We start from the raw sequence: 16,334 nt of genomic DNA, 5'->3' as shown, positions 1-16,334 counted from the left end.
CACACTTGGTTATTTTCAATCATATAGCCCCCCCAAAATGACTTGAAATGAGATGTGGTCCCTAAAAAAAATGGTGTTGTAAAAATGAGAAATTGCTGGTCAAATTTTAACCCTTATAACTCCCTAACAAAAAAAATGTTGGTTCCAAAATTGTGCTGATTTAAAGTAGACATGTGGGAAAGGTTACTTATTAAGCATTTTGTGCGACATATCTCTGTGATTTAATTGCATAAAAATTCAAATTTGGAAAATTGCTAAATTTTCAAAATTTTCACCAAATTTCTGTTTTTTTTTCACAAATAAACATATGAAATATCAAAGAAATTTTACCACTATCATGAAGTACAATATGTTTTGAGAAAACATTGTCAGAATCACCGGGATCCGTTGAAGCGTTCCAGAGTTATAACCTCATTAATGGACAGTGGTCAGAATTGTAAAAATTGGCCTGGTCATTAACGTGCAAACCACCCTTGGGGGTAAAGGGGTTAATACAGTATTATTAGTAGAAAAAAATGTAAGTAAAGTAACATAGGTAGTTCACTGAAAGTAAGTGAAGGCCTGTCTGTCTGGAAGCCCTACTTACACAGGCAAGCCATCAGATGGAGACCCAAATTGGAGTCTCCACATTTCAAAAAAATATTGTCACACACCACTAAAGTGGCATCAATTTCCACAGAGTAGAAATATTATAATAGGCTTCTGACACACCTTCCACCACAGGCAACCAACCAGATGGAGATCCAACTTTGAATTTCCAAATTTCAAAACATTATTGTCATACACCTCTAAAGTGGCTTCAATTTCTACAGAGTGTAAACAGTATAATAGGCCTCTGACACGCCTTCTACTACAGCCAACCCACCAGATGGAGACCCAACTTGGAGCCTTCACATTTAAAAAGTAATTGTCACACACCACTAAAGTGGCATAAATTTCCAGAGAGTAGAAACAGTATAATAGGCCTCTGACACACCTTCCACCACAGGCAACTCATCACATGGAGACCCAACTTTCAGTCTCTACATTTGAAATAATTGATTGTAACATCAGCAACAGTTGCAGCAGCAGGCACAGAAGACACCACAAAGATTTCACAGACTTCAATAACGTGAGATCAATGCATGACAAAATAATGTACACCATTGCCTAGTCTGCTCAGTTTGCGACTGGGGTGCAAAAGTCATGAAAGATCCATGACTTTTGATGAAATTTAGGTGGTCTACACTTTCAGGGGACAGCTGGATTTGCTTATCTGTCATGACACCACCAGTAGCATTGAAAAGATGCCCTGAGTTAACACTGACTGCAAGGCATGACAAAACCTTCAAGGCATGACAGGTGAGCAAAGACCATTCTTCTATTTTTAAAGACCAAAATGCATAAGGGTCCAATCCCCTCTGATGGCATTGATATTAAGCTCTAGATACTCCTGCACCATTCTGCTAGTGCATGAGCTGCTCTAAAAAATGTGAGAAACAACTCACAGAAAATAAATGCTTATGCTACTTACACTGCTGTTGCTGCTGCAAATTTTTTTGTGATGATGACTTGATGTTCCCAGGGTTAGACATCTAGAACATGGATGTGGATCACCCCCATGGGGCCGAGGGGTACTTGGTACTGGGTCCTGCAGTTCACAGGGTGAAGTCACGGTGGCTGACCTGGTCCGTGGCCCTGGGATGTCCGTATTAAAGGGAAAAGTCTTTAAGGGGAATGTTTGTGGCGCCACCTGTGGTGTTCGGTCAGGGTGATTGACGCTGCTTTAAGGAGTCTGCTGGCGTGATGTTATGGCAGCTAGATGGTATACCTTCCCACAGGTGAAGTGTATCCCCAGGGCTTCCCAGTGTGTAGATGGTGAATGGTGAATGGCGCAGTGAAGAATGAGGACACAAGGTTGCAGTCTCTTTACCTTTACTGAAGACTTCAGCATCCACAGTCCAGTGCACCAGATCAAAGGGCAGGCAGAGTCCGGCCGGTTTGGAGGCAAGTCCAGAGTCCCCTTGTCCAGGTGGAAATCAGTAGCCTTCCTTTGCGCTCCAGTGTGGTAGTCCCTTACTGCTAAGCTTCTCACAAGGTCCTCACAACTGTTGTAGATGTTATGTCTCTCTCTCTCTGTCTCCCAGATAGGATAGGACAAACCCATGTGACTGGTGGCTTGAGGCGGTTTATAGGGACTCTATCATGCCCCAGCCTGTAAAGGGTGCCACCGTGCCTTCTGGGTGTAGGGTGGACAGGTAACTTGAAATTAGCTGTCCTGCCAGTCTCTGGAGCAAGGCATAAAGGTTGTTATTCCCTCAGTGTTCTGGCTACCGGGATTCTGCACCTCAGAAGGAGGCAGCCTGTGTAGGGATCGTCCCCTTCTGTTGTCCACTCCTTTACTGCGACTTCTTTGCACGCTCGCTGCAATACAGTTCTGCCTTCGATGTCCCTTTCTAGGAGCTGCAGCTCTGAGGGCATGCACAGCTCCGTGTCCTTCTCCTTTGCTCTCTGACAGGATCCCACCCCTGCCAGGGACCAACTAACTGAGCGGAGCTCAGCCAGCAAATAACTAGCTTTCCCTACAGGCAACCAGTTTTACCTAAGTGTGGGGAGTCACCTAATAAATAGGAGCAGAGCTCCCCCTGGTGGCCTGGATTGTGAAATGTGTTGCATGTTTGTGATACTTGGATGCAGTTGTCCTTCTTTGCCTCCAACCGTAACACCACTCTCCCCTAGAGGAGAATGACATTACTGCAACGACCAGGACCCTGGGATGCTGCACTTCCCCCCATTAAATCCAGTACTCCCGGACTGGGAAAAGAAAAACAACAGTTACAGGTTAGCAAAAGACATACACATTTTTAAATGCAATAAAACAAGTTAATATAACTGGTGCTTCCCTTTATGGGAGGTGAGGACTCTTGAACGTTGCATAACAAAAACATATTTACATTGTAGGCCTACTTTCAAGAAATTTTTGCAAAACAGTACATTAACTAACTATAAAATGTGATTACCCAAATGGCTATACTATCTATTAAGACTTCAAAGTGCAAATCAACATCTGATTACTTTTATTCTTCTTCAAGTGCAGGACAGTCTATCAACCCCCACGGGCTCACTGCATTTTCCTTCTCTTCATTTTATTCAAAAGTGCTCTATAGTATCAGCTACATACTATCGGCTATGTAAAACACAATTCTAACTATATTCAAGTCTAATCTGGCAAAGTGCAATAATTCACATTCCCTTTAAGGGCGAACTCAAGTCTTGTTTCTGAGGTAGTGCAAAATATTAATACTCAAATCAATAATACTGTAACAACAGGAACAATGTGAGGGACAGTGTTGTGAATTCCGTTCTTGGGCTCCCTCCTGTGGTCATGAGTGGTACTGTGTGAGTTTGTTCTTGGGCTCCCTCTGGTGGCCTTTAGCGATATGGCTGGTCTGTGGCTGGGCTCAGCTGCTTCATTTCCTGCTTTGCTGTTCCTATTTAACTCACCTGGACCTTCACTTGTTGCCTGCTGTCGTTGTATTCAGTCCTGATTCTGATCACTCCTGGATCTTCCTTGTGACCTGTCTCCTACTGGAGAAGCTAAGTCTTGCTTGTTCATTTTGCTCATTATTTCCTTGAGAACTTTTCTCAGTATATGATGAGTTCAGTCCAGCTTGCTTTAATGTGATTTTTCGCTTGCTGGTTAGTTCTGGGGTGCAGAGTGCGCCCCTCACATCGTGAGTCGGTGTGGGGGTTCTTGTATTCTCTTCGTGGTTTGTTTTTGATAGTTTTTGTACTGACCGCACAGATTCCTAGCTATCTTCTGTCTGTCTAGTGTTAGCGGGCCTCATTTGCTAAACCTGTTTCATTCCTACGTTTGTATTTTCCCCTTATCTCACCGTTATTATTTGTGGGGGGCTGTCTAAAGCTTTGGGGTTATTTCTCTGAAGCAAGTGAGGTCTTTGCTTTCTCTCTAGGGGTAGCCAGTTTCTCAGGCTGTGGTTTTTAGGTAACGCTCCACGGCTGCCTTTAGTGTGTGTGGATAGGATCAGGATTGCGGTCAGTATAGCCTCCACATCCCCAGAACTTGTCCTAATATTCTGGTTTACAGGTCAGGTCAATTTTGTGATCCTACCACCGGATCATAACAGTACAGCAGGCCCACAAAGTGTTAATGCAGCAGAAGAGAGAGAAGAGAAGTCCTGAGGTCATTTTTTTTTTCCTCTGCACTGTGTTTAGCCTCTCTCCTCCCCTTAATCTCTGGGTGGTTCTGAATTCAGCTGCAGATATGGACATTCAGAGTCTGTCTTCTAGTGTGGATCATCTCACTGCAAGGGTACAGGGCATTCAGGATTATGTAGTCCGCAGTCCTATGTCAGAGCCTAAAATACCAATTCCTGAGCTGTTCTCCGGAGATAGATCTAGGTTTTTGAACTTTAAGAATAATTGCAAGTTATTTCTTTCTCTGAGACCTCGCTCCTCTGGTGACTCTGTTCAGCAAGTTAAAATTGTTATTTCTTTGTTACGTGGTGACCCTCAAGATTGGGCATTCTCTCTGGCACCAGGAGATCCTGCATTGCTAAATGTGGATACGTTTTTTCTGGCGCTTGGATTGCTTTATGAGGAACTTAATTTAGTAGACCAGGCAGAAAAGATTTTGCTGGCTCTTTCTCAGGGTCAAGATGAAGCTGAGGTTTACTGTCAGAAATTTAGGAAATGGTCTGTGCTCACTCAATGGAATGAGTGCGCCCTGGCGGCGATTTTCAGAAAGGGTCTTTCTGAAGCCCTTAAGGATGTTATGGTGGGGTTCCCCACGCCTGCGGGTCTGAATGAGTCAATGTCTTTGGCCATTCAGATTGATCGGCGTTTGCGGGAGCGCAAACCTGTGCACCATCTGGCGGTATTTTCTGAGCAGAAACCTGAGCCTATGCAATGTGACAGGATTCTGACCAGAATTGAACGGCAAAATCACAGACGTCAGAATGGGTTGTGCTTTTACTGTGGTGATTCTGCTCATGTTATCTCAGAGTGTTCTAAGCGCACAAAAAGATTCGCCAAGTCTGTCACCATTGGCACTGTACAACCTAAATTCATTTTGTCTGTTACTTTGATTTGCTCTCTGTCATCCTACTCAGTTATGGCTTTTGTGGATTCAGGTGCTGCCCTGAATTTGATGGATTTGTCATTTGCCAGGCGCTGTGGTTTTATCTTGGAGCCTTTACAATTCCCTATCCCACTAAAGGGAATTGATGCTACGCCATTGGCCAAGAATAAACCTCAGTACTGGACCCAAGTGACCATGTGCATGGCTCCTGCACATCAGGAGGTGATTCGCTTTCTTGTGCTACATAATTTGCATGATGTTGTCGTGTTGGGTTAGCCATGGCTGCAGGCTGATAATCCAGTCCTGGATTGGAAATCAATGTCTGTGTCAAGTTGGGGTTGCCAGGGGATTCATGGCGATGCTCCTTTGGTGTCAATTGCTTCTTCTACTCCTTCTGAAGTCCCTGAATTTTTGTCGGACTACCACAATGTATTTGATGAGCCCAAATCCAGTGCCCTACCTCCTCATAGGGATTGTGATTGTGCTATAAATTTGATTCCTGGTAGTAAGTTCCCTAAGGGACAACTTTTTAATTTATCTGTACCTGAACATGCTGCTATGCGGAGTTATATAAAGGAGTCTTTGGAGAAGGGGCATATTCGCCCGTCCTCGTCCCCTTTGGGTGCGGGGTTCTTTTTTGTGGCCAAGAAGGATGGTTCTCTGAGACCCTGTATAGATTATCGCCTTCTAAATAAAATCACGGTCAAATTTCAGTACCCCTTGCCACTGTTGTCCGATGTGTTTGCCCGGATTAGGGGGCCAGTTGGTTCACCAAGATAGATCTTCGAGGAGCGTATAATCTTGTGCGCATAAAGCAGGGCGATGAATGGAAAACAGCATTTAATATGCCCGAAGTCCATTTTGAGTACTTGGTGATGCCTTTTGGGCTTTCTAATACCCCCTCTGTGATTCAGTCCTTCATGCACGACATCTTCCGAGAGTATCTGGATAGATTTATGATTGTGTACCTGGACGATATTTTGGTCTTTTCTGATGATTGGGAATCTCATGTGAAGCAGGTCAGGCTGGCATTTCAGGTCCTGCGTGCCAATGCCTTGTTTGTGAAGGGCTCTAAATGTCTCTTCGAAGTCCAGAAGGTTTCCTTTTTGGGCTTTATTTTTTCTCCTTCTACTATTGAGATGGATCCAGTCAAGGTCCAGGCTATTCATGACTGGACTCAACCTACATCTGTGAAGAGTCTTCAGAAGTTCTTGGGTTTTGCTAATTTTTACCGTTGCTTCATCACTAACTTTTCTAGTGTGGTTAAGCCTTTGACGGATTTGACCAAGAAGGGTTCTGATTAGTGTTGAGCATTCCGATACCGCAAGTATCGGGTATCGGCCAATACTTGCGGGTATCGGAATTCCGATACTGAGATCCGATACTTTTGTGGTATCGGGTATCGGTATCGAAACAACATTAATGTGTAAAATAAAGAATTAAAATAAAAAATAGGGATATACTCACCTCTCCGACGCAGCCTGCACCTTACCGAGGGAACCGGCAGCCTTCTTTGCTTAAAATGCGCGCGTTTACTGCCTTCCGTGATGGCACGGCTTGTGATTGGTCGCGTGCCGCCCATGTGGCCGCGACGCGACCAATCACAGCAAGCCGTGACGTAATTTTCAGGTCCTGAATGCAGAATTAGGCATTCGGGACCTGAAATTACGTCACGGCTTGCTGTGATTGGTCGCGTCGCGGTCACATGGGCGGCACGCAACAAATCACAAGCCGTGACGTAATTTTAAAATGCGCGCATTTCCTGCCTCCCGTGACATCACGGCTTGTGATTGGTCGCGTCGCCCATGTGACCGCGACGCGACCAATCACAAGCCTTAACGTAATTTTCAAATCCTGAATGCCTAGAATTAGGCATTCAGGACCTGAAAATTACGTCACGGCTTGCTGTGATTGGTCGCGTCGCGGCCACATGGGCGGCACTCGACCAATCACAAGCCGTGACGTCACGGAAGGCAGTAAACGCGCGCATTTTAAGCAAAGAAGGCTGCTGGTTCCCTCGGTGAGGTCCAGGCTGCGTCGGAGAGGTGAGTATAGCAATATTTTTTATTTTAATTCTTTATTTTACACATTAATATGGATCCCAGGGCCTGAAGGAGAGTTTCCTCTCCTTCAGACCCTGGGAACCATCAGGGATACCGTCCGATACTTGAGTCCCATTGACTTGTATTGGTATCGGGTATCGGTATCGGATTAGATCCGATACTTTGCCGGTATCGGCCGATACTTTCCGATACCGATACTTTCAAGTATCGGACGGTATCGCTCAACACTAGTTCTGATGTGACGAATTGGTCTCCTGCGGCCGTGGAGGCCTTTCAGGAGCTGAAACGTCAGTTTTCTTCGGCTCCTGTCTTGCGCCAGCCCGATGTCTCTCTTCCCTTTCAGGTTGAGGTTGATGCTTCTGAGATTGGAGCAGGGGCTGTCTTGTCGCAGAGAAGCTCTGATGGCTCTGTGATGAGACCATGTGCTTTCTTTTCAAGAAAGTTTTCGCCTGCCAAGCGGAATTATGATGTTGGTAATCGAGAGTTGTTGGCAATGAAGTGGGCATTTGAGGAGTGGCGACATTGGCTTGAGGGAGCCAAGCATCGTGTGGTGGTCTTGACGGATCACAAGAATTTGACTTATCTCGAGTCTGCCAAACGGTTAAATCCTAGACAGGCTCGATGGTTGCTGTTTTTCTCTCGTTTCGATTTCGTGGTTTCATATCTTCCGGGTTCGAAAAACGTGAAGGCTGATGCCCTTTCTAGGAGTTTTGTACCTGACTCCCTGGAAGTTTCTGAACCGGCTGGTGTCCTCAAAGAGGGGGTGATTTTGTCTGCCATCTCTCCTGATCTGCGACGGGTGTTGCAGGAGTTTCAGGCCAATAGACCTGACCATTGTCCACCGGAGAGACTGTTTGTCCCGGACAGATGGACCAGTAGAGTTATTTCCGAGGTTCATTCTTCGGTGTTGGCGGGTCATCCTGGGATTTTTGGTACCAGGGATTTGGTGGCGAGGTCCTTTTGGTGGCCTTCCTTGTCGCGGGATGTGCGTTCCTTTGTGCAGTCCTGTGGGATTTGTGCTCGGACCAAGCCTTGCTGTTCTCGTGCCAGTGGATTGCTTTTGCCTTTGCCTGTCCCAAAGAGGCCTTGGACGCATATTTCCATGGATTTTATTTCGGATCTTCCTGTCTCTCAGAGGATGTCTGTCATCTGGGTGGTTTGTGATTGTTTTTCTAAAATGGTCCATTTGGTGCCCTTGCCTAAGCTGCCTTCCTCCTCCGATTTGGTGCCACTGTTTTTTCAGAATGTGGTTCGTTTGCATGGTATTCCAGAGAACATTGTGTCTGACAGAGGATCCCAGTTTGTGTCCAGATTTTGGCGGTCCTTTTGTGCTAAGATGGGCATTGAATTGTCTTTTTCGTTGGCCTTCCATCCTCAGATGAATGGCCAAACCGAACGAACTAATCAGACCTTGGAAACTTATTTGAGATGTCTTGTTTCTGCTGATCAGGATGATTGGGTGACTTGTTTGCCATTGGCTGAGTTCGCCCTCAATAATAGGGCTAGTTCTGCTACTTTGGTTTCACCTTTCTTTTGCAATTCTGGTTTTCATCCTCATTTTTCCTCGAGTCAGTTTGAGCCCTGTGACTGTCCTGGGGTGGATTCTGTGGTGGATAGGTTGCAGCAGATTTGGAACCACGTGGTGGACAATTTGACGTTGTCACAAGAGAAGGCTCAGCGCTTTGCTAACCGCCGTCGCTGTGTGGGTCCCCGACTTCGTGTGGGGGATTTGGTGTGGTTGTCTTCTCGTTATGTCCGGAAGAAGGTTTCCTCTCCTAAGTTCAAGCCTCGTTTCATAGGTCCTTATAAGATTTTGGAAATCCTCAACCCTGTGTCATTTCGTTTGGACCTCCCAACATCTTTTGCCATTCATAATGTGTTCCATAGGTCATTGTTGCGGAGATATGTGGTGCCTGTGGTCCCTTCTGTTGAGCCTCCTGCTCCGGTCTTGGTCGAGGGGGAGTTGGAGTATGTGGAGGAGAAGATCTTGGATTCTCGTGTTTCGAGATGGAAGCTTCAGTACTTAGTTAAATGGAAGGGCTATGGTCAGGAGGATAATTCCTGGGTTGTCGCCTCCGATGTCCATGCGGCCGATTTGGTTCGTGCCTTTTATTCGGCTCATCCTGATCGGCCTGGGGGCTCTGGTGATGGTTCGGTGACCCCTCCTCAAGGGGGGGTACTGTTGTGAATTCCGTTCTCGGGCTCCCTCCTGTGGTCATGAGTGGTACTGTGTGAGTTTGTTCTTGGGCTCCCTCTGGTGGCCTTTAGCGATATGGCTGGTCTGTGGCTGGGCTCAGCTGCTTCATTTCCTGCTTTGCTGTTCCTATTTAACTCACCTGGACCTTCACTCGTTGCCTGCTGTCGTTGTATTCAGTCCTGATTCTGATCACTCCTGGATCTTCCTTGTGACCTCAAGCCGTGCTGGAAGCGGTGGATCTTTCATGGGCGCCGTCCGACACGTCTTGGCATCCAGCTGCATCTGCAGGAGCTGGTCTATGAGCTCCTCCACTCCAGCCTGCAGGAAGTCAGGGCCCACGGGTGACGCCTTGCCGCGGTGTCTTTCCAGGTGGCTGGAGGAGTCCTCCGCTTCCACCCCACACTCTGGTTCCGGGCAGCTAGTCATGGTGTCCTCCTTGTGGCTTGCTCCTTCCTGGTCTCTTTCCTACTCTCTCCTCCTTGGGCGGTTCCTTGATCTTTGTCTCCTCCCACCATTTAGAATCAGAAGTCGGATCTCGGCTGCTGACAGACACATCCTCAAGGTACAGAAGTTTTTGGACTGGGCAGCCATTATTTTTCGCGCTCTCAATTAGTTCCCGCCCACGATGGCACACCCTTCTTCTTCTCCGGTGCTCCTCGTGGCGCTGTAATGGCGGCGGTTTTGGCGGGAATTTGTGGCGGCAAATCGCAGTTCATTAGTCACACAGTCTTTTAGCATAAACCTGGTTAGGCACAGTTCTGGCACAGTCTCTAGGCGCACATGTCCCGATTTTCAGGCTTTAGTAGATCCTGTTTATGACGCCAAAGTTGGATCGCCCCCATGGGGCCGTGAGGTAATCGGTACCGGGTCCTGCGGTTCACAGGGGGATGTCATGGTGGCTGACCCAGTCCGTGGCCCTGGGATGTCAGTATTAAAGGGAAAGTTCTTTAAGGGGAATGTTCATGATGCCACCTGTGGTGTTCGGTTAGGGTGACCGACGCTTCTTTAAGGGGTCCGCTGGGGTGATGTTATGGCAGCTAGATGGTATACCTTCCCACAGGTGAAGTGTATCCCCAGGGCTTCCCGGTGTGTAGATGGTGAATGGTGAATAGCGCAGTGACGAACGAGGACACAAAGTTGCAGTCTCTTTACCTTTACTGAAGACTTCAGCATCCACAGTCCATTGCACCAGATCACAGGGCAGGCAGAGTCCGGCTGGTTTGGAGGCAAGTCCAGAGTCCCCTTATTCTGGTGGAAATCAGTAGCCTTCCTTTGCACTGCAGTGTTGTAGTCCCTTACTGCTAAGCTTCTCATAAGGTCCTCGCAACTGTTGTAGATGTTATGTCTCTCTCTCTCTGTCCCCCAGATAGGATAGGACAAACCCGTATGACTGGTGGCTTGAGGCGGTTTATAGGGACTCTATCATGTCTCAGCCTCTAAGGGGTGCCACCGTGCCTTCTGGGTGTAGGGCAGACAGGTAACGTGAAATTAGCTGTCCTGCTGGTCTCTGGAGCACGGCATAAAGGTCGTTACTCCCTAGGTGTTCCGGCTACCGGGATTCTGTGCCTCAGAAGGAGGCAGCCTATGCAGGGCTGGTCCCCTTCTGGTATCCTCTCCTTTGCTTTGCTTTCTTTGCACGCTCACTGCAATACAGTTCTGCCTTCAATGTCTCTTTCTAGGAGCTGCAGCTCTGAGGGCATGCACAGCTCCGTGTCCTTCTCCTTTGCTCTCTGACAGGATTCCACCCCTGCCAGGGACCAACTGAGCGGAGCTCAGCCAGCAACTAACTAACTTTCCCTACAGGCAACCAGTTTTACCTAAGTGTGGGGAGTCACCTAATAAATAGGAGCAGAGCTCCCCCTGGTGGCCTGGAGTGTGAAATGTGTTGCATGTTTGTGATACCTGGATGCAGTTGTCCTTCTTTGCCTCCAAATATAACACCACTCTCCCCTAGAGGAGAATGGCATTACTGCAACGACCAGGACCCTGGGGCGCTGCAGATGATCACTGTATGCCTTACTGCTGTCTTGGGGAAAACCACACTTAATATCTACAAGCATATTTCAATACTACAGCATGTGTGTATCCCTTTCCAGGGAGGGAAGCATCTGGCAATATTTACTCTAGTAATGGGGATCTTACAGAGAGGCAATCCAGTAGTCAGCACTATTTCTAACCTTAACAATGCAGGCATCATGATGAAGATAGTGCAGAAAGAATGCGCTCATGTGTTGGGTGCTTTTATGAAGTCCAAGTCCGTGGTGTGCTGCTGGCAGGGTAGCACTCAAGATTGCTTCTTCTGTCCCCTCCCGTTAACGATGGACAACAGAGAGCATATCCTCTTCATCTCCTGACTGTTGTGCATTCACTACCTCATCCTCTTCCATTTGTTTCTCGGCTCCTGCACCTTCACTAACAGTTTGTCTGGTACCATGAGCCCCCCTTGATAGCTGTAAGCCACCATCCCATGGCACCAGCTTGCGAGAAGACAGTCCGGAAATTTCAAATTGTTATTCCTTCCTCTTCCTCCTCTGCTTCCTTCTCTTCCTCTTAGACCACCACCCCCTCAGGTAGACTATTCAAAGTGTGCTCCAGCATGTAGATGACAGGAATAGTGATGCTGATGACAGCATTGTCAGTGCTAACCATCTTAGTAGCCATTTCAAAGCTGTGCAGAAGAGTGCAGAGGTCCTTTATCTGTGCCCACTGTGCAAGCGTGATTTGCACCATGTCTGGACTGCATTGGCCCAGGTTCTGCAAAAGGTCATGCTGCACCTAGGCTCATTGATGCTGCCACAGTTGAAGCAACATGTGCAGAGTGGAATTCCCCTGTGTCGGAACATCATAAATACGGTTAACCGGTAGGTTGAAAGACATCTTTAGCAATGCAAGTCGATGACCTGCAGGGTGTGATTGTTGGAATTAAGCACACAGTGACCATGCTTTCTGCAGCAGCGGATCTAGGCCAGGATAGTGGTGGAGAAATTGTTGTACTACCAGGTTGAGGATGTGATCCATGCAAGGCACATGTGAGTGACTGCCACGGTGTAGGGCCGCCATCAGGTTTGTACTGTTATCACACATGGCTTTCTCTGGCTACAGGTTCAGTGGACACAGCTATTGCTCTATCTCGACCTGGATAGCTATCCACAACCCTTGAGCGGTGTCACTGTGATCTGCAAAGCATATTAACTTGAACACTGCCATGGATGTGCAATACGGAGGGGTGGGAGTTTCTATCTGTACTGTTGATACATATCTCTGATTAAAGGAGAGGTTGAAGACACAGGTGGAGACCCTAGAGGAGGTAGAGGAAAATGGGGCCTCCAGAGACTGCCACCAGAGTGGGGGGTGCAGATCAAGTATCGTATGACATGTCACATGATCCTCTTTGATAGATCAAGTGAGTAAAACAGGTGCTCTGGTGCATATCTGTACAGCCATTTATGACTATTGCTGGGTGAAACCCTTGATGTTTGGGTTTGGCCAAACAGTTAAAAAAAGTTTGGTTTGGGTGCCAGAATAGTACTTGAACCTGGACTCCATTCACTTGAATGGGGGCTCAAACATCAAGTGTTTGCCAGGCTGTCATGTGCATGATAGGGCAGCAAATAATGCCTCTGATCGGTGGTAAGATCATTACCACTGGTCAGAGAGCAACGACTCTCATGCTCTCAGATGACAGAGTGAGTCTGCAGCTGTGACCGGAGGTGAAAACTTTACCTCTGATCAGGCATCGCTGATGGGACTACAACTCCCATCATTCTATGCCTGCTGCCCCTAATAACAGCAAGAGCAGGTGCGACTGATGGGAGTATTCATCAGCCTGTGCCTGCGCTATAAATAAATAAATGAAATGGAGTGGGATCCCACGTATTTTTGACAATCAGCCAAGCTAAAGCAGATACCTGGGGGCTAGTTTGCTTAGGCTGGTAAGGGGCCATGGATATTACCCCCAGCTTAAAAATAGCAGCCCACAGCCATCCCAGATAGAGTGCATCTATTACATGCGACAACTCTAGCGCTTTGCCCAGCTCTTTGCACTTGCCTTGTGGCAGTGGCAAGTGGGGTTTGTGTTTACCTGCTGAGTTGTTGTTGGGGTTCAATGACTATATATTCATAATCCTGTTATTGCTTGGTGACAGAAGGATATTGTTAAGTGGAGCCCCAACTGCCATAAGAAATAACTGCAGTCTATACAAATGTGCTTCTCCAATCTGGAGAGTCTGCCAAAGTACCTGAAAGACTTTGGAGATGTATTCTCAGAAAAAGATGCAGAAATACTACCTCCCCATCATCCTTACGATTGTGATTGTTATCTTTATCTAACATTAAATTGCCTAAAGCTTATCTGTACAATTTATCAGAACTAGTGATGAGCGAACATGCTCGGAAAAATTCTTATTAAGCATGCTTGGGTGTTATACGATTATCTTGGGGGTGCTTGTATATTATGCACGAGTCCATGTGGCTGCATGATTTGTGGCTTTTTGACAGCCTCAACACATGTGGGGATTCCCTAACAATAGGCAAATCATACACTCAAACATAACATAATATACACGCACGCCGAAGAAACTTGAATAACACTCATGCATGCTCGGATAGGACGTTATCCAAGCACGTCCTCATATCATTAGTCAGGACTTGAACAAACTGATATGAAAGAATATGTAAACGAACGTTGACAGAAGGGTTATATCTGTCCTTCCTCCATACCTGTATCTGCTGGTTTCTTCTTTGTGAAAAAGAAAGATGGGCGACTCCACCGTTGCCTCAATTTCTGTGAACTAAACAAAATTGCTGCTAAAATATTTACCTGCTGACCTATATAATTAGCTTACTGGGGCAAAATGGTTTTCTAAACTGGATCTTAGAGGGGCTCATAATAGATACGCATCAGGGAGGGTGTTTAGTGGAAGACAGCATTTTTAACGTCTGAGGGTCTATTTGAGAATCTGGTCATGCCTTTTGGTTTAAGCAATGCATCTGCTGTCTTTCAGAACTTTATAAATTACATTTTTCTGATATTATTGGATGGTTTATTGTAGTATATCTATATGACATTCTAATTTTTCCGTCTCACCTGAGTTGCCACTATGAGCATGTTCGTTATGTTTTACAAAAGCTCATGGAAAATTATCTGTTTGCTAAATTAGGAATTGTACTTTCTCTGTTCAAGAAATGTCATTTCTGGAATTCTTTGTATCTGCTGAAGGATTTAAGATGGATCCTGGGAAGAAGCAGGCTATAATTGATTTGGTTCAGCCTAGCAACCTTAAAGCACAACAGCATTTTTTAGTATTCACCATTTACCTTTGACTATTGAAAATGCATTAGGGTTTTTTCGCAGATCATTAAACCTCTTGCCGATCTCACAAATAACAGGGCGGATCTTAAGGTTTGATCGACAGATGCCATTGCTAACTTTAGTAAAGTAAAACAATTAGTTGCAGTAATATGCCAAGCAGCCATTCCCTCCATTAGTTTGGTAGGTTGTGAGTGGTTGCCTCATCGGTAATTCTGCACCTGTGTTGCCGCCATCTTAATCACATAGGTCCTCCTGATAGTGCATTTGTTTGGAGGCCTAGGCAGGTAAGCATCTCTGCCTTTTTGCTGTTTTCTGAAATTTTTGGAGGATCTCTGAATCCTATTTTTGTGCTATCGCTGTATAGAATTAGGATTCGTAAGCATGGGGACCCGTGACGTGGGTTACGAGCTTACGTATTTTGGCCAAAATATAAACTAATACCTCACATATTTTTTTTATATATTTTTATAAAAATTATAGTTTTTGCCAACTTATTTCTTGCGGCATTTGAAGAAAAACATATTACAAATACAAATAACCCATATTTAAAATTTATTCGCACATATTTGCAATTCGCAGATGATATTTTCATCATATGGGACGGAACAGAATGTGACTTAAATAATTTTGTATCGCATTTGAATATGAATAATGACGAAAACATGCGTTTTACCACGTGTTTTGGTAAAAACTCTCTGGAATTTCTAGATGTGAAAATTGATGTGATAGAGGGGGAAATTCAGACCAGTGTATTCAGAAAGCCCACTGCGACAAATAATGTGCTCTATTATGAAAGTGCTCACCCGGCCCATACTAGAAATGTAATCCCTTACAGCCAAATGGTAAGGTTGAGGAAAATAAATAATAGTGATAAAAGGTATAAAGAGCAAATTGTTGAACTCAAACAACGGTTCAAAAATAGGGGGTATCCATCAGAGATTTTAGATAGAGCAGAGAATCGGGTGGATAAATTGTCACAATCTGAATTACTCAAAAAACGAACAGCAAAAAGTCGGATGCTGGATGATAAAATTCTGCACAGGTTTAACCCCTTCACCCCCGGAGCTTTTTCCGTTTTTTCATTTTCGTTTCTTGCTCCCTCCTTCCCAGAGCCATAACTTTTTTTATTTTTCCGTCAATATGGCCATGTGAGGGCTTATTTTTTGCGGGACGAGATGTACTTTTGAACTATACCATTGGTTTTACCATGCCATGTAACAAAAAACGGTAAAAAAATTCCAAGTGTGATGAAATTGCAAAAAAAGTGCAATCTCATACTTGTTTTTTGTTTGGCTTTTTTGCTAGGTTCAGCAAATGCTAAAACTGATCTGCCATTATGATTCTCCAGGTCATTACGAGTTCATAGACACCTAACATGTCTAGGTTATTTTTTATATAAGTGGTGAAAAAAAATTCCAAAATTTGCTAAAAAAAAATTTTAATGCAATGTCATGGCGACCAAAAAAACGTAATTTTGGCGTTTTGATTTTTTTATCGCTACGCCATTTAGCGGTCAGGTTAATCATTTATTTTTATTGATAGATCAGGCGATTCTGAACACGACGATACCAAATATGTGTATGTTTAATTTTTTTTAATTGTTTTATTTTGATTGGGGCGAAAGGGGGGTGATTTGAACTTTTATATATTTTTTATTTTTTTATATATTTTTAAACACTTTTT

The sequence above is a fragment of the Ranitomeya variabilis genome, chromosome 1 (genome assembly GCF_051348905.1).
Source record: "Ranitomeya variabilis isolate aRanVar5 chromosome 1, aRanVar5.hap1, whole genome shotgun sequence".
NCBI classification, from domain to species: domain Eukaryota; kingdom Metazoa; phylum Chordata; class Amphibia; order Anura; family Dendrobatidae; genus Ranitomeya; species Ranitomeya variabilis.
The sequence above is the reverse complement of the archived record's forward strand: the minus strand, read 5'-3'. Positions refer to the sequence as shown.